We start from the raw sequence: 22,512 nt of genomic DNA on the forward strand, positions 1-22,512 counted from the left end.
AGCAAGCAAACCACTGGACTATTACAGCCAACATGTCTGACCGTCTGACCTCTTTTTCTTTCAGTAGTTAAGGCTGCTTCACTAATTATTACACAAAGTATAAACACTATTTCATGCAAACAGAAAAAGATTATCACCGTAGCAACTATAAATTATATTTTGACCCAGAAATAATTTTACAACTCTGCAGGGCAACACCTCCCTCTGGTCCAGTGGCTGCCAGAAATCAGAGGAGATTCTAAGAGATTGTTCTTGTGGGAGACAGAAAATTCAAGAACTTATTAAATACAAAACAAAAATTTTCTTCACTTGAGTTAGGGTCACTGAATGAAAATGGTGGAGCACAAAATCCCCTGACACATCTGCAGGAAGGGGAGATAAATGTTGAGTAAAAGCTGGGCTCCAAACTGCTAAACACTGACCTTTGAAATCGTGACGGGAATACTGTGAAACATTAAGATACTAGATTTTTTCCTGGGGCATTGCTGAGGTCTTCCTTTCAGGGTCTCAATCCTAAATGTTCTGAAATGAGAAATTAGCTATTTTAATCAGGATATTAGACATGACATATGCTCCTAATGGTTTAAAGAGAGCTGGCCTTGTTACACTCAATTAATTTAGTGGGCAGAGTGGGACGGTTATTTTTCCATTAGCCAGCTTTAAAGGTCAAGTGTGTAAGATGTACAGGGATTTAGTCGCAGAATATGGCAGACATGTGATATAACATTTTAATTTGTGGGTTGCTAATCACCTAAACCCTTTATACTGTAGATCCTTCTCCACAGAAGCTGCCATGTTGAGCCATGATATTTCTGCACTAGTTCAGAATGGGCAAACCAAATACTGGCTGCAGATACCACCTTTAAAGTTTTGGGGGAGTTTTGTGACCACTGCAGGTTCTCCAACAAACCTGGAAGGAGAGAGTGACAAAGGACTTTCACACAGATGACTGGGGTGATGCTTACCTTGTTGCCTAAACCTGAGTGTTGAATAACTTTCTATTGGTAGCCCCTAATATAAGTTAGCAACCATAAGTAAGAAAAGAAAATTCCTTAATTTCTGTCTGGCTGTATGGCTAATCGTGTTTGGTTACACAAACACTGGTCTGACTCACCGGATGTGGTCTCTGGGTAAAACACTGCCAGTGGTGGCTCGTTTCAAGCAACATCGCAGCATCCGCAACTTGTTCCACCAAAACAAGTTCCCCACACCACTATTTTGCAAGGGCACAATTGCTGCATCATGGGCTCAGCGCCACCCAAGATGTTTGTGATTGGTTTAGAGAAATACATGCAAGCCAGAGTGTTTTTTCCCCGAAAATGTGCAAGGTCAGACCTATCTTCAGTGCTGTGGAGACAGTTCTGACTATGTGAGACTACATTTCCACTGAAAGTAGAATCCAACAGAAATCTCACAGTCTATTGTGAAACATACCATGTTATTGGTGGCTTCATTTCGCTCATGTTTTTTATCCAACGGTATTTTTAAACACGTCTAACATCATAGTTTTTCACATTCACATCAGTTTCAACAGACTTTTAATGGACTGTAGACTGAGAGTTAGCCTGACAGCCCTTGGCCTAAGCAGAGATATTGTGAAACATTAGTCTTTCCCACCTTGTCCACTCTCATATCCAGCAGACTGAGCTTCACCGCGTGTCCTCTCATCCATCTCTCCACCCATGGCATCCACCTAACCGGGTCGCTGCAGCCGTATCCACAACATGATTAAATCACGCTGACGAGCATCTTCCTCCACTTCAATAAACAACAGCAATCAGGAGATTTACAGGTTCAGAGCTCTTTGAGGGTCCTGGACACATCTGCATCTCTCACAGTGATACCATTAAGCCATGCATCTCTGAGCGCAGTAATCACACAAAGGCTGTGCCCTCAAACATGAACCATAATCCTCAAACCCAAAATCACTGTTGCAAACATGCACAACTAAAATGACCAAGAAGGCTGTTTTTCTTTCCAATTAAATTTGTATATTTTGTCTAAAAGTGTGGGTAACAGGCTTATTCTGAATCTATTTCAACGCTTTAACTCTGAAGTAATGTGTGCAGTCATGAAACAGAGGCTGTTTCCACTGACACTGGTGCACTAATTAAAGTTTAAATGTAATATAAAGATAAAATGAGAATGAGAGCGAGAGCGAGAGCGAGAGAGAAACATAAATAGTGCATGCAATGTATACTGAAATGACATTTAACAGTTTCGATATATATTTTGTAATTTTCATCTAGACTGACATTCTGAGTGCCTGAAAGCACTCTGAACAAAGCTCTCCACCCACACTCAGAGACAGAGACTAGAAAAACTTAGATATTGCTGTGATCTACTGTAGAAATTAGAAATTATATATCAGGATCTATAATTAAGGTCATGAAAGCTGTGTCAGCACAGCCATGGGTGGAAAAACAATAACTGACTCAATTAAGCAGTGAATGTTTTTTCTCCCACTCCTCAAAACCTACGAATGCACAAAATCTTGCGTGAAGTGTCGTGTTCAGTTAAATTTTCTTTTTGCACATTTTTTGAAAATAGAACGGTGCCAACGCAGCGACTTGTTTAGCCTTCAGGAACTAATATTCAACTTTGAACTGATGAAGAGAATATTGAAAGCTTGTTAACATAGGCACAAAAACTTCTTGGTTAGGTTTAAGAACCAAAAACTACTTGGCTAAGTTTAGTCACCAAAACCACTACTTGGATAGGTTTATGCACAGAAATTACTTGGTTGGGTTTAGGGTTAGATTTAGGCACAAAAAATATTTGGTTATGGTCAGCACAAAAAATTACTTGGTTAGATTTAAGCACCATAAAACTACTTGGTTAGGTTTAGGATAAGACCGTGTTCATGCATACGATAACTATTTTACATTTCAGCCATGAACAAATACCATCGAAGTCTGTATGAGTTGACGAGGGGCGGCTGGTGTGAGTACAAGTTGGGAGTGAGACAGGGCTCTCTGCCAATGTGGCACTAAGTTAGCTTGGTATGATTTGTGTGAGAAGTCTGTGTTTTCTGCCCTGACCCATCTGCCGTCCTCCCAGCACACCTCTCCAGCTGGTGAAAGGAGCCTGTCTGTCAAACTGCTACTGAGCTGTGAAGATCAGCACATCCACAGGCCTGGATGCTGAAAACAATGTTTCCATCCATTCATCTGTCAGTCATAAACACAACTGGCGCGCTGGTCTTTTTTGTGACTCTAGCCTTATGAAGCTTATCCAGTCAGAAAATGTCAGTCAGTAGCTCAATATCCTGTTTACATAACATATTCAGTATATATATTGTACATGCACAAGTTGTTCCTGGAAGTATATTAAAGGACCAGTGTGTTTGGAGCTTGCAGATTGTAACCAACTCGCCTCACCCTACCCTTCCAAGTGTGTAGGACAACTTGCGTTGGCAGCGAATCTCGAAAGCCCTCTGTAGATATAAATCGCTCATTGTAAGGTAACAAAAACACAACAATTCTTGTTTTCAATCATTTGTTACTGTCAGTGTATGTTGTTGCGCTCATCTTGCGCTCCTGCTGTGTTCCCGCAACCTACCTGAGCCTCCCCGAGTCTGGGGAGGAGTGGGTATCAACTATACATAGACTGTATATTAAACAGGATTTCAACCTGTTTAATATACATTGATGATTCCAACTCGCTATTTGGACTGCTGTACTCAGTTTTGCTTTAAAACTTTAAATATTTCTCCTGTCATAATTACTGTGCCCACTTGAGGTTGAAGCCTAAAAATCAACATAAGTCTTGATTGGAACAAGCTGCTTGCACGGATGACCTGTTTAGTACAGGCTGTACAAAACAAGCTAATCCAATGCCGAAGCTTTTTAGGCTGAATATTGTGTTGGACTGTATTATACAGCCATTGCTGTTTTAATGCGTCATACTCTTGTGCCAGTCATTTTTGCAGGCTATTAATTGTGATTGCATTATAGCCAAATAGATATTTATATAAAAAAAAGATGATCAAGCATGCAGATTTTTAGAAAATGTCCTCTCCCTGGCTTCAAACACACACGAAATACATTGCAAAAGCTAATAACCCCTCAGAGACCACACAGAGAGACCAAAGAGCAAGAGTCCAAAAGACGGACAAGCTCAAGTTCCTCATTATATCCCTCTTGATCTGTGCTACCCAGATTAAAAATCCACTGTGCTTCTGATCTTGAGCACAAACTGTCTGTAGTCTCCTCCCCCGGTGGGAGGGCCCTGACCCTCTGTATGGTGGAGAATTCTAACGCTGTACAAGTGTCTGAACCCCACGCAGGCGATTGTAAGCAACAGCGAAGTCAGGAGTCTGTCCTGTTGGTGCTGCTCTTGTGTTCACTGATGCATGTCTTAAGTGTACTCACTGACTGCCTCACGCACGTCTAATTTAGGACAAGGGCATTAAAACACATGGTAGCACCTTGAGAAGCATATGTAGTGCAGGGCTTTTGTTCAACAACCTTGCTTGTATGGAATCACTAAGTTTGTGGCAGCATGTGACGAGTGCTCTCTTCATCAGTTGCCTTCTTTTCCTCTTTTGAAGCTGCACTAAAATGTAAAATGTACATGTAAGCACAAATCCTCCAACCATTTACTTTGGATTATAATTGCAGAAACAATTTTCCCTGCTGCTTTCTGTCATCGGCATGTATACATACAGATTACAGATGATTCTACTCTTTTGATTACTGGCACTCTGCTGAAAAAAAAACCCTTTTTACTCAGAATCTACCAGGTTCACCTTTCATCTCATCTACACAGACAGAAAACTGAAAGCCCCACAGCTGCAGTGCTGGAAAGGTTAGAGAAACTGGCCCATGAAGAGAAAGTAACAGACTTTAATCGCCGACCTGGCAGCAAAAATACAAGTGACATGTGCCCTTGAACAAGGCATTTTAAGGCTTTTCCAGTGGAATGGTGTGGGAATAAAACAACAACAAAAACTCATTAGTGCATTGGCAGAAAAGCTTATTTTGGTCACTGTTTGATATTCATAATTTAAAACTCATTAAAGCATTGAATGAAGGGCAGCATTTGTCTTCAAAATAGCTGGTAGCAACTAGTTAATGATATGAACAAGATTATGATATTCTGTCACAGCAGGTGATTTTTTCTCTTTCTTTTCAAAGATTTTTTGTGTTTGGGCAAAGACAGAAAAAAGTCTCCAGGCTCTCGCATTTAATCCAATCACAAGATAAAACACCAGTCCTCATGCAAGAACCACTCGTGTGAACAGATTTGTTCTTAAGTGGTGTGTATGAGTGATTTGAGAGAACTTGTCCTTTCATGGCTTAATGTCATGTTAAAAAGTAAAGTTAAACAGCTTCTTTAAGTTTGATAATGTCAAGTTGTCATATGGTGGTGTGTTCTTTATAGAATGACAGTTTTCCTGAAGTTAGATAGCAATATATCATCTTATAGTATCTCAGTATATTGCAATATATTGAATCATCACCCCTATCTTGTGATATGTAAACTTTGTCAACTCTCCTTTAAAAATGACCAAATGACACTTCAGATAACGAGAGTAATGACAGTATTATGCATAGCCTTTCAAATAAAGTGCTACCAAACACGGTAGAACTGCAGTGCACCAACAGGAACTTGCACTACAAAATATTCAAGTGAAATCAACAGTATGGCGAGGGCTGCACCTCTTAACTCATGCTGTTGAGACCAGCTGGTCTCTGTATCATCCAGGATTTGTACAATGCATGCCACATGCACTCATTTAGCCTTCAGTGCCACTGCAGTAGCCTAAATTATACATAAACATCAAAGACAGACGGCATGTGTGTGCGCCTGCGGTGCATGTCAGGGACACGTGACCGCCCCGTTTCGCTGCCAGCGCTGGTGCTGCAGTCACACTTCATTATGGCTTTGTGTTAGAACCTTTGCCCTGAGAAAACATTAAAGCATGATCACCTGTTGAAAAGCTCTGGGATGATAATCAACATCTCCTCCTTATGTGTTTCGCTATTGATTCCCGAGGCAGTATTTCACAGGTAGATCAACATGCAGACTAAGCTAGTGATCAGCACTTCTGGAGTTGGCAGGCGTTAAGCGTTACACGCAAATGCATTTCAGAGGAGGTCTGCTGACACAGGGGACTGAACCCAGACTTTCTGTTTGATGGACAGGCTCCTAAACCTCTAACTGCTCTCTCTATTTAACACCCAGAACCCAAGGTTCTCTGCACCAACATGCCAACACATTCTTGAAAATTAAAATCTTCTACATATCCAGACTTAAATAAGGTATTGTACAACTGCACTCTGAGTAAAAAGTGTTCCAAGAGGCTTCCTCCTGAAGGACTAAGGTTCTACCCAGAACCATTTGTTTCTGAAGAACACTTTTTTTTTGAAGAAATGGTTAGTCAAGGGTTCTTTAATAGACTAAAAGGCCTTTTTCCACCAACATGGAACAGGCCCTGTTCTGCTTTAAAAACCTAATTTTTAACCTGTTCAGAGCATTTCCACAAAAAATTAAATTGGTATAGAACCTGAACAGTTGGTTCCCTGCTGGAGACAAAAAATAGCAGGTTTTCCCTGGGAACCAAACTGGGTGTGTCATATTCCACAGTCCATGATCACAATGGTTCCACTGGCGGAAAACTGGGGTGTGGTTCACTATAACAAGTTCACAAGCATCTTGAATGGAACCTGGTTCAAGAACCAGCTCTAGTTTGGTGGAAAACAGCATTGAGGGTTCCATGTTGAACCCTTTCATCAAAATAATCCTTTTTAAAAGAAAACCATAATATTAAGGGGTTCTCAGTAGAGCCCTCCTGGTTGAGTTTTAGATGAAACCCTTGGAATATAAAAAAAGTTCTCAGGTGGGTTCTTCTCAGCACTCTTAGAGGGTAAGAAGCTTAGAAGCTTTTGAATAGAACCCACAGAGAGGGTTTGGGGTGGAACCATTACACCACAGAAGGGCTCTCCTTTAGAACCTCTGGATAAAACATTTCAGCGATGGTTCCATGTAATAACCGTTTATGTTGAGATCTAGGTAAAACTCTCTGAAATGGTTCAGAGTGGAGCCATTAAAAAAAGGTTCTACCAGGAACCAAAAAGAGTTCTTGTATAGGGACAAGCCAAAGAACAGTTTGTAATAAATAGACATTGAATGTGTTATAAATTATTTATGACAGTGATGACGGTTTATGTTTTATATTAGACATCATGTCTCCAACAAACAGCCTAATATCCTAATTACTGTATAAACTAAGATTGTGGCTGTAGTTTGTGTTACAGTTTGTTTGCGCTCAGCATAACATGTTTCTAAATATGCAAATCTCATCCCATGCATATTTAACAGCATTTCCCTCTGCGGAGCATGAGAGAAATTTACATTGGATGCAAAGACTGTGCTACAGGCACTTTACTTGAGATACTTATGAATTACAGTTCCATTTTTGGATAAGTGTTATAGTACAATGTTACTAAAATAAAATCCTTTCAGCATTTTCATCCCATTTAGCTTGAATTGATTTGGTTGCATTGTAACGCTCAACCCAGAACATCAGACTGCACATGGTTCATCACCATTATTTTCATGTTTTCCTAACATGCAGCATGTGGAGAATTAATTTGGACAGACAGATATGTTTCTCACTATTGCAATATGGGAGGGGAATATTTGATGCTCAGTCATCTCAGTGAGTGCATCTGCAGCCATGGCTGTCAGCGCTTTGGCAGATTTTATGATCATTACAAACAATCCTCTGTTATTTCACAAATCACACACAGTAAATTACAGCTGACAAAGCCCATTGTTATACGCACTTTGTATCTGTGTATCATTTATTTAGCTACAGAGATATAAGGAGGACTAGGTGGACAGGTGTCATGGTTTTGGAGTTGAGTTTACTTGTTTCATTTTTCTTCTTCTTCTTCTTGGGTCCCATGCATGAAAATAAACCAAACTTTGCACATAGGTCTTTATGCCGAAAGTCCTCAACAGATATTGTGGGAGAATAGTCCTGTTCCTGGTGCTACAGCTACCATCTTTGAAAATTCATAAAATCAGCTAAAACTAATCAAACCTATCTCCTCCCACATTTTTTGGTCAATTTACTCAAAATTGCTACTCCATCTCCTCAGATTGTCATCCACAAGTGATCCAGACAGATTTTGTATTTATCAAAAAACAATCATCAGAATATTTTACTCCTTCAGCTGCTGAAAATTCTCAAAAAAAAAAAAAAAAAAAAGAATCTCCAATAGTCATGAAAATGAATGACAAAATTGAGATTTTTTTCTCAAAAAATGAATTTTCCTATCCTCATGGTCATTTTTGAATTAAATGGAAATAAAAATATCTTTAAACATCAGTTTCTCACTAAGGAGCAATCAGTCTTTGTAAAAAATAAAATACACACAGCTCTGTGTTGTCAAGATGAAGCACCAAATTCTCAGAATTTTGTCCTGAGGATGAACTGATGATCTGAATTTTCAACACTAGTTTGAATTCTGCCTCTACATAAAACTCTGGCAAGTTCCTCAGTCATAGTGCCAGAAGGCAAAGAAGCCATCTGTGGTTTCTCACTTGGCAGTTAGCTTAACAAGATCATGACTGGCTCTTGGTCCCAAAGGTTGTGAGCTCGAGGCCTGGATGATGCAGAATAAACATGCTAATGAATTCTTAGATACTGGGTTAATATGAAAATGTCCTATGAAATATCTTGTATTTCCATGTTATGACAAAATCCTGGAAATAAATATCAATTAAAAAAAATCTGTTGTTTTCTCCAGTGGGCCAATAATTCAGGGCCGAGGTCAAGAGTTCATTTGTCTACAATATGCAAAGCACAACCTTTATATGCACACTTTTCCAAAACTATGAGAATTGAATAAAATGTGGTTGATCCGAGCTGAAGCCTCATCGTCTCAGCTGACCTATCAATGTTAACAAAAGTGAAATGATTTGTGCAGGTCAGTGGTTCCCAACGTGTGGGTCACAGGGCAATTTTTAATTACCATCAAAAATTGAACATTTGAAATGATCATCAAATATTTAGGATTAATTATGAAAAAGTAATCAGAACTAATAAAACAAAGCCATAGGATCTTCATCAGGGGTGAAAGTAACTAATAAATACCAATACTCAACTTACTGTGAGTAAGTAGTTTTTTAGGTACTTATAATTTTTTGAGTAGAATTTCAAGTCTGTACTTTTACATCATGTATCCTACTTAGTTTATTGCATTTTTGTAACCAGTAAGGTGATCTGATCACAAACAGGCCGATGAGAACAATCAATATCAGATGAAAAACTAAACACTGCTGCAGCACAGGTTTGGGGTAAGGACCTTAATGATTAATCAATTAATCAATTAATCGCCATTAAGAATTTAACCAATTAATAATGTACTAATCAGTATTTCAACAATTGTATAAATGTAGCAGTAATTTAAGATTGTTAAAAACTTAAAAAATGACAAAGGAAAAAGAAAAAAAAATCATAAAATAAGAATAAAATAGATTTTAGACAGAAGATCTGGACAAACAGAAACCCATTTGACTGAATGCTGCTATTGTTAAACATCAGTGGTTAAAAAGTAACTAATACTCTGAGTAGTTTTTTAGAATACTTTACTGAAGTATTTTTCTAACACCAGTCGTTTTACTTGTAATTGAGTAATTTTAATGTAAATGTACTTGTACCTGAGTACAGTACTCTTTCCACCACTGATCTGCATTTATCTGACCTAGTTTAACAGTTTTTTCACTTTGGTGACCACATTAACACCGGAATGTAATCTTATGTCTCATCATTGGTACGATTAGTCACATGTGTGGATCAGAGTTGTGATGAAAAGTTTTGGTGGGACTTGGAAGATTTCCAGATTTCAAAGTTCTTCAAAGTTGTATCCTATCCGTCCTGTCTGTGATCTGGATGCGTTCCAAAATTTAAGGGGTTGTTCCTTGGCCCATGCTACACCCTTCTACCAAGTTTCATGAAATTTGGTGGCAGTTTATCTTTAAGCCTGCTGACTTAAAGATACAGACAAAAAACAAACTGATAAAACAACATAACATCCTTGGTAGAGATAATGAGTTGTGATGATGCAACAAAATTCGCCACTATCATCAGTATATTGGGGCGACAGCAGGGAAGCTTGTAGATTTGTCATTGAATTCCTGCCAGCTGCAGCCCTGACCTGAAGTACCCTAAAAATTAGGTGAAAAGAAAGTTTCAGAAATACTCTGGTACTGGAGGAACTGCAGGTGTGCTCTCCTCATTCTCTGCTATCGCTTCCATCTCATTAACTGAGTCATTAAATCGCTCGTCAGACACCTTCATCTGTGTTGCATCTTGAAGTTTTGGCTTCGACTCATCTTTGTCCTGTGGTGTTCAATGTCAGCTACAGGCTTTAATACCAATGACATTTCTTCTGCACTCAAATTTACCAAGACACTGCATCTGATCTAATTATCCCTCGTGGCAGCCTGGAGTGTAAGAGGGAACAGATGGCCATTTACAGTCTAAAGGAATGTGGAGACACTTCCAGTATGTACATGTTTTGTTAAATTATGCCCAGGACCTTTCATAAGCCTCAGAAATAGATCCAGGCAACTACAGAATAATCTGCAGAACTCTGAATGCACCACATTGGCTCTGTTGTTCGATAAAAATGTAGAGATAACCCTCAACTGTCACTGTCAACATTTGAGCTACATAAAGTTCATTCAAAACACCAAAGACAGTGATAGTATATAAGAAGTCAATAGTATTGATGTCTTCTACATTATTATTAGGGCCCGAGCACCGAAGGCGGTGCGAGGCCCTATTGAAACTGAAGGAATTATTCTTCTTCTTATTATTTTTTATCTTTTTCCCCTAAGATCGCATTTTTGAGGGCCTAAACAGGCTCAAAAAGTCCCAGATTTTTGCACACTCATCAGGTCTTGCGAAAAATTCGATATTTTATGGTCGTTAGAAAGGGGCGTGGCAAAATGGCTCAACGGCGCCCCCTAACAGTTTTCAAAATTGAAGCCCCCTGCTTTAACTTTGCCCTAGGCGTACGAAATTTGGTACACATATGTATCATGCCGGGACGGACAAAAAAGCCTCTTGGAGTGACCCCCTAAACCCAACAGGAAGTCGGCCATTTTGAATTGTGTTTTCAAAATAAGGTCATTTTTGGCCATTTTCACACGTCGTACTTTAACGAACTCCTCCTACAGATTTCAGCGAATTGACTTCAAAATTGGTTTGTGCGAGCTCGACAACTGTGTGATCAAAAGTTATTAAAAGATCTTCGTATCGTTGAAGGGCGCGGTCGCTGCGGAAGGGCGAATTTTGATATCTCGCAACACCCACATAAAAAAACACGAAATTGCTATAACTTTAGCATAAATGGTCCGATCTGCACCAAACTTGCTGTGATGGATAATAGTCCCGCCCTGAACACATCTATGTCACAATATTCTGTGATTGTCATAGCGCCCCCTGGTGGCGACAGGAAATGACATGTTTTACTCTTTGAGGTCCTGCTCCAAGCACGTTGACCATATCCAACTCAAATCTGGTCAAACCGTCTTTAACATGTTGATAATCGTGTATTATGAAAATCGTGCCGTGATGTCACACTGTGTTTCCGTGACGGAGCGGCGAAGTTGATGTTTCGCCAAAAATGAAAAATTAGCATTAAGTTCACTATACTTAGTCGAATCTGCCTGAAACTTGACATGTGCGTTAACGGTCCAGGCCTGAACATGTGATATGAGTTTCGTTAATGGGCGTGGCCAAATAGATTGGCCACGCCCTTTAAACAGAAGCCCCTGCGGCACGTTTCACCGACAGGCACGAAACTTGGTACACATATGTATCACACCCAGACGCACAAAAAAGCCTCTTGGACCCATTGGCCAAACCCAACAGGAAGTCAGCCATTTTGAATTTTGCGTCCATTTTTGGCGTTTCTCACGTGTCGTATTTTAACGAACTCCTCCTACAGGATTGATCAGAATGGGTTCAAAATCACTGTGTACCATCTAGACAACATTGTGATTAAAAGTTATTAAAAGATTTGATCAGACTTGAACGGTGTGGCCGGGACATGGCGGCGAAGTTTGTCTCGCCATGAAACACGACATTGCTATAACTTTACCATAAATGGTCCGATCTGACTGAAACTTCACATGTTTATAAACAGTCCAGGCCGGAACATATGGCATGAGTTGGGTCGATGGGTGTGGCCATATGACTTGGCCACGCCCCTTAAACAGCGCCCTCCTCAGCAGGTTTCACCGATCTTCACGAAATTTGGTACACATGTAGATCATGCCCAGACACACATAAAAGTCTGAGGGTCTCATAGGCTAAACCCAACAGAAAGTCGGCCATTTTGAATTTAGTGGTCATTTTTGGCGTTTTCCACGTGTCGCATTTTGACAAACTCCTCCTACAGAAATGTTCCAATTGACGTCAAAACTGGTGTGTACCATCTAGACAAGCATGTAATCAAAACTTATTAAAAGATTTGGTCAACGTTAAACGGTGTGGCCGTGGCGTCGAGTTTTGATGTCTCGCCATGAAAAACGAAATCGCTATAACTTGGGTGCAAATGGTCCGATCCTCACCAAACTTCACAGGTGTCATAGAAGTCCCGGTCTGAACACATCCACATGCCAATCAGGAGACATACTCATAGCGCCACCTAGCGGCGACAGTAAGCGGCATCGAATTCCTTAAGGAGACGTCAAAAGGCCGTGACAATCACAGAGCCTCTTCGCCCGGGACGAATCCTGCCACGAGGCCGCGGCCGCCGGCCCCCCGAGTGGCGCGGGTGTGCGAGGGCCCGTAAAACGCTGCTTGCAGCTTTAATTTTCATTGTTTTCATCTTCACCCTCTTCCTCCTCTTCTTCTTCCCCTCCCTCCACCTGTTCTTTTTTCTACTTCGTCCTTTTGCTTCTTCTTTGTTACTGTTCTTCCCTTTGCCTTGTCCTCTTCTCTTTCTTCTTCTTTGTGATTATCATCATCATCTTCTTCTTCTTCTTGGCTATCACCAACATAAAAATAAAAAAATCCTCCACTTTTTCTTTGCCTTTTTTCCTCCTCATCATCATCCCTGTCCTTGTCTTTGTCATGCTTGTAATATAATGGTATTCTACATCTGCATTGCCTCTTTCTTCATCATCACGTTCTTTTTCTTTGCCATCTTTATCAAAATAATCATCATCTTCACACTAACCATCATCCCATTTTTACCATATACATCATCTGCATCTCTTTTTCATTGTCGTCATCCTCGCCTTCTTTTTTTTCATCGTCATTATCATGATCTTCTTCTTCCTCCTCCCTTTCATTATCATTTTCTTCTTCCTCCTCATCATCATCATGATTATTATGATCTTTTTCTTCCTCATTTTCATTGTCATCATCTTTGTCTTCATTGTCATAATTAATATCATCATTTACTTTTTCTTTGCAATCATCATCATTACACCATCTTCATTATTGTCATCATCATCATTATCTTTATCCTTGTCATCATCATCATTATCATCATCTTCTTCTTCATTGTCATCATCAGACGGGTTTGCATCTTTAACTCCACTCCCTGCTGCACCTACAGCGAGTGTATCTTTTATTCAGTCCAAACCAGGACCCAGAGTGACAGAGCACTGTGACCTTAGGAGAGTTTGACAGATTCTTGGACCAACTACTCGTCATCTGAGCTGATGACAGGACCGTGTGATGAATGAGTGTGAGTTTAGTGAGCCAGAGCTCCACTGGGACTGGCCTTCAGCAAATATCAATGCGTCACAAACTCAGATGGATGGACTGCAGGTCTCAGTTTTATCGCTTAACTACTTGTCCCCGGGTCAATAAATCTAGATTCCTGACTGACGGTTACAAGTTTACCCGGACGCCCGCTGCTCCCATAATGTAGCCTTGACTTGATCACATGGCATTCATGGCCCCTCTTCTCTGAACACACATTTTCATAAATGACACTAAAGAAGAAATATGAGAGGGGGTTTCTCCTCAGCTTCCTCCTGCTTTTCTCATCTCTGCTGTCACAAACTCCAGTGTGTCATGAATCATAAAGGACAGGTGAGGTTTTGCAGGTAAACGCACAACACATGTCACACTAATTAGCTCATATCCACAGGTTGATGTTCTTTTCGGGAAATCAAACTTGTATATTAAATTCTGATATTCTGGTTGAAGTGGGCGGCACAGAGAAGTGGTTCTTCCCAAGAATTATTGATGTTTATTAAGACTAATGTGAGTCTGGAGTGGATGACAAATAGCAAACACTGTCTGATGAACTAAACATTAGGCTGGATCATGACTGATCAAGTAAAATCATATGCCTAGAAGCAGAGGAGAATCCTCAGGGCCTTCTAGGCCTTCAGAGAAGGCCAAACATCTCAGCATTTCAGAGGTTATATTTTAATATATTATATCTGATTTATTTCATGTATTTATTATGCTATTCTCTTACAGTTCTACCTCATTTTCTATCAAGTTTAGATGAAAACAGTAAAACTGAGCTATCCAATCAAATATTTTATTGTTGTTTCTGGGAGGAGAAAGGTTGGAGCTGGCTCACTCATTGGTCAATACTTCATCAGTGAGACAGAAGCCACAGCCTGTGTGTTTGTTTAGAAAGTGGAATTAACCAATCACATTTAGATTTAGAGTGGGTGGGATTAAAAGTTGTCCCCTTAGGCCTTCCTGAAGGCCAGTGCTATCCTGCTTGTAGTCTAGAGATGAAGCAGACCAACGTTGTTGCTCGGTGGCTAGCTTGATTTTGGAAGGTGGGCTTTTGCAGTGGTGCAGAGAATCTGTAAAGGACTGTAGTAATTTGGAGACTGAAATTATGTTCATGCTCGTGTCTGTCAGAAAACCAATTTCAGACACTTCTTCAGACACTTCTTTATTAAATCTCCTTCCAATAGTGCAGCACAGTAGACAGAATTATGTTGGCTGTCAGAAATTATATTACTGGTGATGTATGCTACATATAACTATGTGTGTGGTACTAAAGCAGAGAAATAAGAATGATAAAAAGAAACTAATAACCTACATGAAACTTAATTATAACTTATCCGATGACATAAGAACAGAGGAAGTGGCTATATCAACCGTTCAATTCAAGTTTAAGTACAGAAAACTCTAGAAAAACATTATTTATTCTGCTACTATTGTGTGGTGTTTGCTGCCCTCTACTGGGTTTGACATGTGACAACTACACACAGCAGACACCGGCTGCTGTCACAAGCTACCTGGCTGCCGCTGATGCTTATTCCTGGCATAGTCTTTTGCACTTTCACTGCTTTTTTTAGTGTGTCTGGCTAAGTTTTGGCTTAACTGACCAACCCTGTGTGTGACATAGTCACAAAATGTCATCTGTAGATTGTCAGCTTCCAAAGTAACAAGGACGTGCTGTACGAAAAAGCAAGAAAGTCCATGTTGGGAGGGGGTCCAGGTGGATAGGTGGGTCAAACACAGGACTTTCACAGGAGATTGAGGTTTGGTTCCTGTGTGAGACAAATAGTCAGTGTTGATTTAAAGATGTAGTTATTTTAACCCCAGCCACAATCTTTTCCTTGACTTAAGTTTGGTGCCAAAGGTTACCCAAGACCTTTATTTTGAAAGTAACCAGACATTGCAGACACTAATTGCAGAAATTAGTCTGAAAGTAGTGCTGAGTATCACACAAAAAAGGAACATTTCTGTCCACCTATAAAGCTCCATTGTATAAGATTTAGGGGGATTTATTGGCAGAATATGGCAAAAATGTAGTATTCATAAATATGTTCTCCCTGAAGCTACAAGTGTAAATGTCCTAATCATTGCACAATTGTGAATTGATTACATTTTATATATGACTTTTCTGATCTATTGACCACTCAGTCTTTTACAACTACAGGTCACATTCCCACATTCACACACCAATGGAGTAGTTTGGCAGTCAATATCTTGCCTAAGGACTCTTCAACATGCACACTGAAGGACCTGAGGAATGAACCACCAATCTTCTGATTAGTGGACAACCGCCTGAGCCACAGCCGCCTCTCATGCAGACAACATTGTTAAAATACAGACTCTGTGAGGACAAGCAGAGCTTGAAATAAACCCGAAGCTCTAAAGAAAAAGAAGAGACAGATGTCATCATAAAATCTGCAAAATGGAAGATCAGAACTTTTTTTTTTTACTCAGCTGAGACTTACTTGTCTTCCTTTGCGGTGTGATTGACAGGAAGCAGAGCACAACATGAAAACCCCCAGCTCAACTTAAGCACAGCAAGTTTAAACCAAATGAAATTAAAGCTTCATGACTTCAGAGATGGATTTTTGAGAGCAGCAAATATGATCTTCTGAAGGAAGTAAAACATGATATTTGGAGCTCTCCTTTCCTCTCAGTCTGCAGACACCAGAGAGAGATAAAATCTGGATGATTGGCACAAAATTAAAAGCACTTCTATTATCCTTTAATAAGCACACATTCCCAGTATTCCCACACAGTCTCATTCATCTGATGTAAGCTGATTTTTGCAAGACTGTGTGCTCAAGTGAATTATAATGGAATGATGGTGATGATGTGGTGGTTTATTGATTTGTCCCTAACCACAGCGGGCACAGACCACACAACTGCAGGACAGCGCTGCTGGAACTGGTGGAGGTTTGCTGAGGGACCCTTCAGCAGGTAAAAGCTTGAGCCTGGATTTCTGTACTCACTTACTAATACCTGAGACCACAGCTCCCACAGTGGTTTCAAAATGTTTCAATAAAAAAGAACCAAACCAAGTGAAATGTACCAAATGAAGGAATAATATTTGTTTTTGTTTCTAAAATCAAAACTGAAATCAAAATTTTAATTTTCTGGCAATTATTTGATGTGTCAGGCTTTACAGGATTAACTTGAGCAAAGCCTTTTTTCTCATCTAAATTCTCATAATACTTTTTGAGCTGAATTCTCTTCCTCTGGTGCCTTATGACATCTTCTTGTGACAGACTTAAGCAAACTGCTTCATTTCACCATGATCTTATATTCAAAGCACCTAGGTAGCAGACAGTAGGCTCCTGTTCCTCTGTGAGCTGTACATTGAGTGACAGAGGACTGGCTGCTCGTGATCTGGCATGTTTGCGACATTCACTGAGACTCTATATATTGTCTATTGTCCTCAGTTGTTTTATTTTTAGTGATTGTGTAGTCAAACAATTGAAATAGTATTAATTGCCTGCTATTTACTGGATGATCAAGTACAAAAGGAAGCCTTCTGGTTGGGTGAGCCTGAGTGTCAAAGTGGGTGGCTCAGACTCACCCAAAGCTACACATTCTTAACATCATGATCAGGTCTTTTATTGCAGGACAGCAGATGATGAATAAAATACTCAACTTGAAATAAAGCACATGACGCACTACTCTGTAAGTTAGTAGTTGTGCAGTTGAAAATTGTTTGTCCTTCTACTCCCCCTGACCAGCTGTTCGCCTGATGATCACACCACACCTACATATCACCATTTCTCAGATCATCATTGTTATCACCATAAACACAACAAACAAAGTGGCAAACAACAAAAGCCTCACCACAGGACATCTCAAGATGATCATAATTATCCACAGAACATGCATGATGTGTCAACTTAATCATGAATCAATATGGCAAGATGGCTTCAACAGTCTGGCCCCTAATTGACTTTTATAAGGCAGTTCATACACATTTGTAGGAAACATAAACTCAGAAAAGGAAAAATAGCTCATTTGCCAGAGCTCATAAAGATTTATGAGTTCATCTCTCAAGAATTCAAATAAATGTCCTGATGACTTCAACAATGGAGTTATCCTAAACGTAACCAAGTAGTTTTAGTGCCTAACCCTAACCAAACCTAACCGACAGCAGTAATCACGTTAAACACGGCTTTGTGGTTGCATCTGTTACAGCCACCACACCAAAGGATGCCAAATTATCAGTAAGTGATGAATTGGGATTGGAACTGGTTGGTCATTTTATTTTTTGTGGTTTTATTCATAAATTTGAAGAGGTGCAAAAACAGTGGAGACAGCAGTATTTAAATGAGGATTTTGCGTGTGTCACAGATTTCCACCATGGATGGAAAGCAGAAGGACTGCAAACGCAAAATGATCCCATGGAGGTGTGAGTGGAAGAGGCAAATAAACATATTGCTGAGCCACCGTGAAAAAAAAGTCAAGAACAACAGATGATCTGTTGCGCAAAAGGTGCAAGCTGTGTCCTCTGTGGTCTGAGTGCTCAGTTACGATAGGCAGGCAGGAAGTGACGGGCAATAGTGAGGTCTCTCAGCCCAAGTGGTCCCACAGCGGAGCAGCTGGGGAGAGGTGCACGCTGTTGGGGAGGAGCACAATGGCAGAGAGGACGGTGCTGGGGACAGAGACACCAACCTGCCAGAAAACCCCACTTCAAAATGTAATGTCGGCGAAAAGAAGGAAACATAATAAAGGTCAGCGTTAAGTTTTCTTACATTAGGCTACAGAGACTGTGAACGTACAGTTTTGTTTGGCTGCAAATAGGCTCTCATGATGTTTTCCTGTGTTAAGGATTATTGAATGAAAATAAAAGTAAATGCATCCCACAAATAGTTGAGAAATGAGACACAACAAACAAATCAGATTGTCTCCTCCACGCCACAGCAACAGTAGCCATCTGTGCGCAACGCAGGGTCAATTAGCACCTTCCTTTGAAACGTACTAAATACAGTCGCAGTCACCGCAAATTATTTTCAGGCTTGGTAAATTGCAGTGTGTGTGCTAAACTAACTCATTTGCATTTTCTCCTCCCTGTATTTTACACTCTCAGGTCGGAACGCAAACGTACTAAATGGACAGTGCGTGCATTTGAAAGACACAAGGGATCTGTGCACACCGTTAGGAGATCAACTTACACTTTTGTTTTGTAGGTGATATCACATTTGCACGTGTTTTTACACATGCAAACCTTGAGTAAATCAGGCCCTTAGTCGCTGGATAACTATACACACATAAATCTACAGCTACAGCCAACAAGTCCCACCTTTAGACAGCTTTAGGAACAAGAAACCGGCTGACTCTGAACTGAGACAACACTTCCTCTGTCTCGTGTCTCTGAATGCAGCACGTACGGACACAATAGTTTTCACTTGAGAACGTCTCTCCTAGGAGACCGGCGAGTGCGAGTGCTAAGTCATTCGTTATCTCAACACAACATGCGCACACACAAGCACGCTAAACTCATTTGTAGGCATTATGTGCGCACACATACAAACACACCCACACTGTCAGGGTGCTGCTTAGCATTCCACACATCGTGTTCACGCGTGGCTATGCGCTTCGTATCACAGGATGCACACAAAAACATGCAGACGCATGCACACAGGCACACATGCACAGACACACAGGTTCAGAGGGCAGCGGTATTATCTGTCATTAGGCTGCAATTAAAACACACACTTCACTGACTGCAAATCAGCTGAGAGAGGAGATAACAATCCCATGGAGGATTTCTGCAACCACACTGGAGAGACACGGACACAGAGAACGAGATTTCTCTCGTGTCTCGTATATGTGTGCCTAAAGTCGTGTGGGAGTTTTCTCCAATGGCAGATTGGAAGTGCACTTTGCCTCATCAGAAACACTCTGTGTGTCAGCATTGAGGAGCATTTCTCCTTATTGCTTATACATTTGAGGCGGCATTGTGCCAATAATTGGAGGAGATAAGTGGTACGTACAGTCACAGCTGGACCTATAGGTGCACACAATTTTCTCAGACCAATTTTGGATGGAAAATTGTAGGCCTTCATCTTTGAAGAGCAGGTGCAAACTGTGCATGTGTTAAAAAGGAATACTGTGGTTGAAGAAACCTTTTAATTTTAAAGACTCACCTCAAAAATGTGTACAAGATTTTGAAAATATGTGACTTAAAAAATCATTATTAAAAAAAGTATGTTATCAGAATAATTTGAAATGTACTACAATCACATGAGTATGGTACACTTAATGGACCTACACCCTCACAGTTCCCCTCCTCAGGACTGTGTGGGTGTGTACAGACGGTTTGATTGATTGTTCCCTGACTCACTTGTTAATTCAGTTGTTCCTGTTAAAGCTCAGTCATGCCAGAGAGTGGCACAGCTAAACTTCATCCCTGTTTCTTTGGGAAATATTTGGCTTGTAGTGACTACAGAGCAAGTTGGTGAACTGCTGTGGCTCGTGAGCTAACAGCTATCATGCTATCATGCTTGTTAACAAACACTGACATATATAAAGAGGGACAACATGGCAGCTCCACCAAAATGAAGCCATCTCTATTGTCCCCTGGTGGCTGGTTGCAGTACAGGTCATAAATAACACCCCCTCAATTTTAGCAGAAGGGACACATGACAAACTAAAATATTAATGTTTTACTCTGTCTCCAAATGAGGTCACCAGTTTGAGATGGCAGCCCTCATATCCTTGGGAAATTTTGATTTCACAAAAACACAACTTTTCAGTTGATTATAAACTTTCTTATGAATCTTAGAAATCCCTGTAAATCTTACATAAGTAACTTAAGTAACTCAAAACTTTAAATAACTCCACATTGACTTTTTATTTAACACAGGACTCAAACCCGTCTGAAAGTCCTGTGTTTGTTAAAAACATCCATCTTCTCCTCCTCCACATGCAGACTTTCTCACTTTTTATACCTCTCCTGTTTTCTTTACTACGCCCACTAGAGGTCTGCGCCTAACAATAAATGCAAGTATGGATTGTAATAAGCTGCTCCGACAGACAACTTGGATGCTTGTGAGGATGGGCTGACTTGACACATAAGATTTTCAACAACAAATCTAATAATCACTGCAACTCCACTGAAATAACTTGATTTCATCCTGTGCGTTTCCCATGAATAAAAAGAAGAAAGCTATAATAATATGTCTGCATGATATCTGACTATTTTATAACATCAGCGAGGATCGTTAAAATTAAACTTGGACTTGACATAAATCACCTAATCACCCTTATCAACACCATCTCCTGCCTCCAGCTTCTGTTTCACACCATTCTTTTTCTTGTTCCTGCTAAGATCTCTCAACTCTGCTGTTCCACAACAATAACTTCATTAAAAGGCATTTTATTGTTTATGCTGCATATTATTTCTTTTCTGACGTTCGTTATCTCAGACAAAATCATACCACTTAACTGCACTTGCAGAATGCACCTGAAGGCACTGCTGCTGTTGCAGATTGAAAACAAATTAAGCACATGCACAAATTCACAAATTGTATTGTCATGTGGGACATTTTGGTCCAGAGGAATTCAAATAGCTACAAATGGTAAAGTTGTGTGTTTTATCACAATTCAAATATCAATACGTGTACAGTACATTTACTGTTCAAGTCATGCATTTAATATAGACCTGCCCAGAGATAATGTGGCCTAGAACTTAATGAGCATTATTTTCAGGGTTGGTAGCAACAGATTATATGTATTTGGGATACGTGACCAGATAACAGAAAGGTAATTAAGTAATTATAATCAGTCCAGATCACAGCTGATAAAAATGTGAAGTTATATTATAGGTACATTGTCAAGGATTAATTGATCAGATATTTGACAACGTCTTTAAAATATGGCCATTATAATTTTATGACACTTTTAAAAATGATAATTAACCAGTATTAAGTAATGATAAGCACGTCTGACATACTGGATTTCAAATCCAATTTGTAACAGACCTGGTGGGAGAAAAAAATAACCCTTTGCACAAATGCATGTTATTTGCATGCAAAAGGAAAAAAGGATACTTGTGGAACACACATTTTTGTGCTGTGTCCATAGTATAGTTTAGTATAATGTGCAAAATTTCCAATGTTTCATTTTGAAGTAATCCAAAAGTATTCAGATTAGATTACACTTCTTTTGTAATTGAATGAACTATTACCAGGAGTGTAGTGGTAAATAAAGAAATGGGTAATCTGTAGATTATCCAAAATAGTTGAGTAAACTCTTAGCCTCATTTCAAAGAGGTTGATAGAAGTTTGGGTTTACTACCCACTACAGTAACTGACTACACATCAAAGTAATCTGACCCAACTTTCTTTTTTTTAAAAGGACAGAAAATTTTCAAAAACAAAAATGACAATCTTCGCTCATCAAAGTTCTGTTGTTGCTGATCATTAAGGAGGAATCATTCCTGCGCCATGTCATTTACTTCAGCAGTGTATTGCTAGGCAGCGCAGATCTGTAGAAAAGGGTTTCTAAATTAGTTGCAGTAACTTTTTCTACTTCACACCTGCAGTGAAAGGTTACAGACATCCCCCTCCACATCCAATTAGCCTCTTAGCTTTTTGATTCTGCTGCTCTTCAGCTCTGTTTCACAGTAAGTGTCCACGATTGCTTTGCCAAGTGCTGTTCTGGCATGAAACACAAATCCCCCACCTTTCAAAACTTCAGGATGCTCCCAATCCCCAGCCCCTCCCCACACCTGCATTATTAATGGCATACGACTTCGCCTCGCGATATGCAGCCTCCTCCCCAGATGTTTC

This window comes from Lutjanus erythropterus, chromosome 14, assembly GCF_056507025.1.
Source record: "Lutjanus erythropterus isolate fLutEry1 chromosome 14, fLutEry1.hap2, whole genome shotgun sequence".
In the NCBI taxonomy this organism is placed as follows: Eukaryota; Metazoa; Chordata; class Actinopteri; order Lutjaniformes; family Lutjanidae; genus Lutjanus; species Lutjanus erythropterus.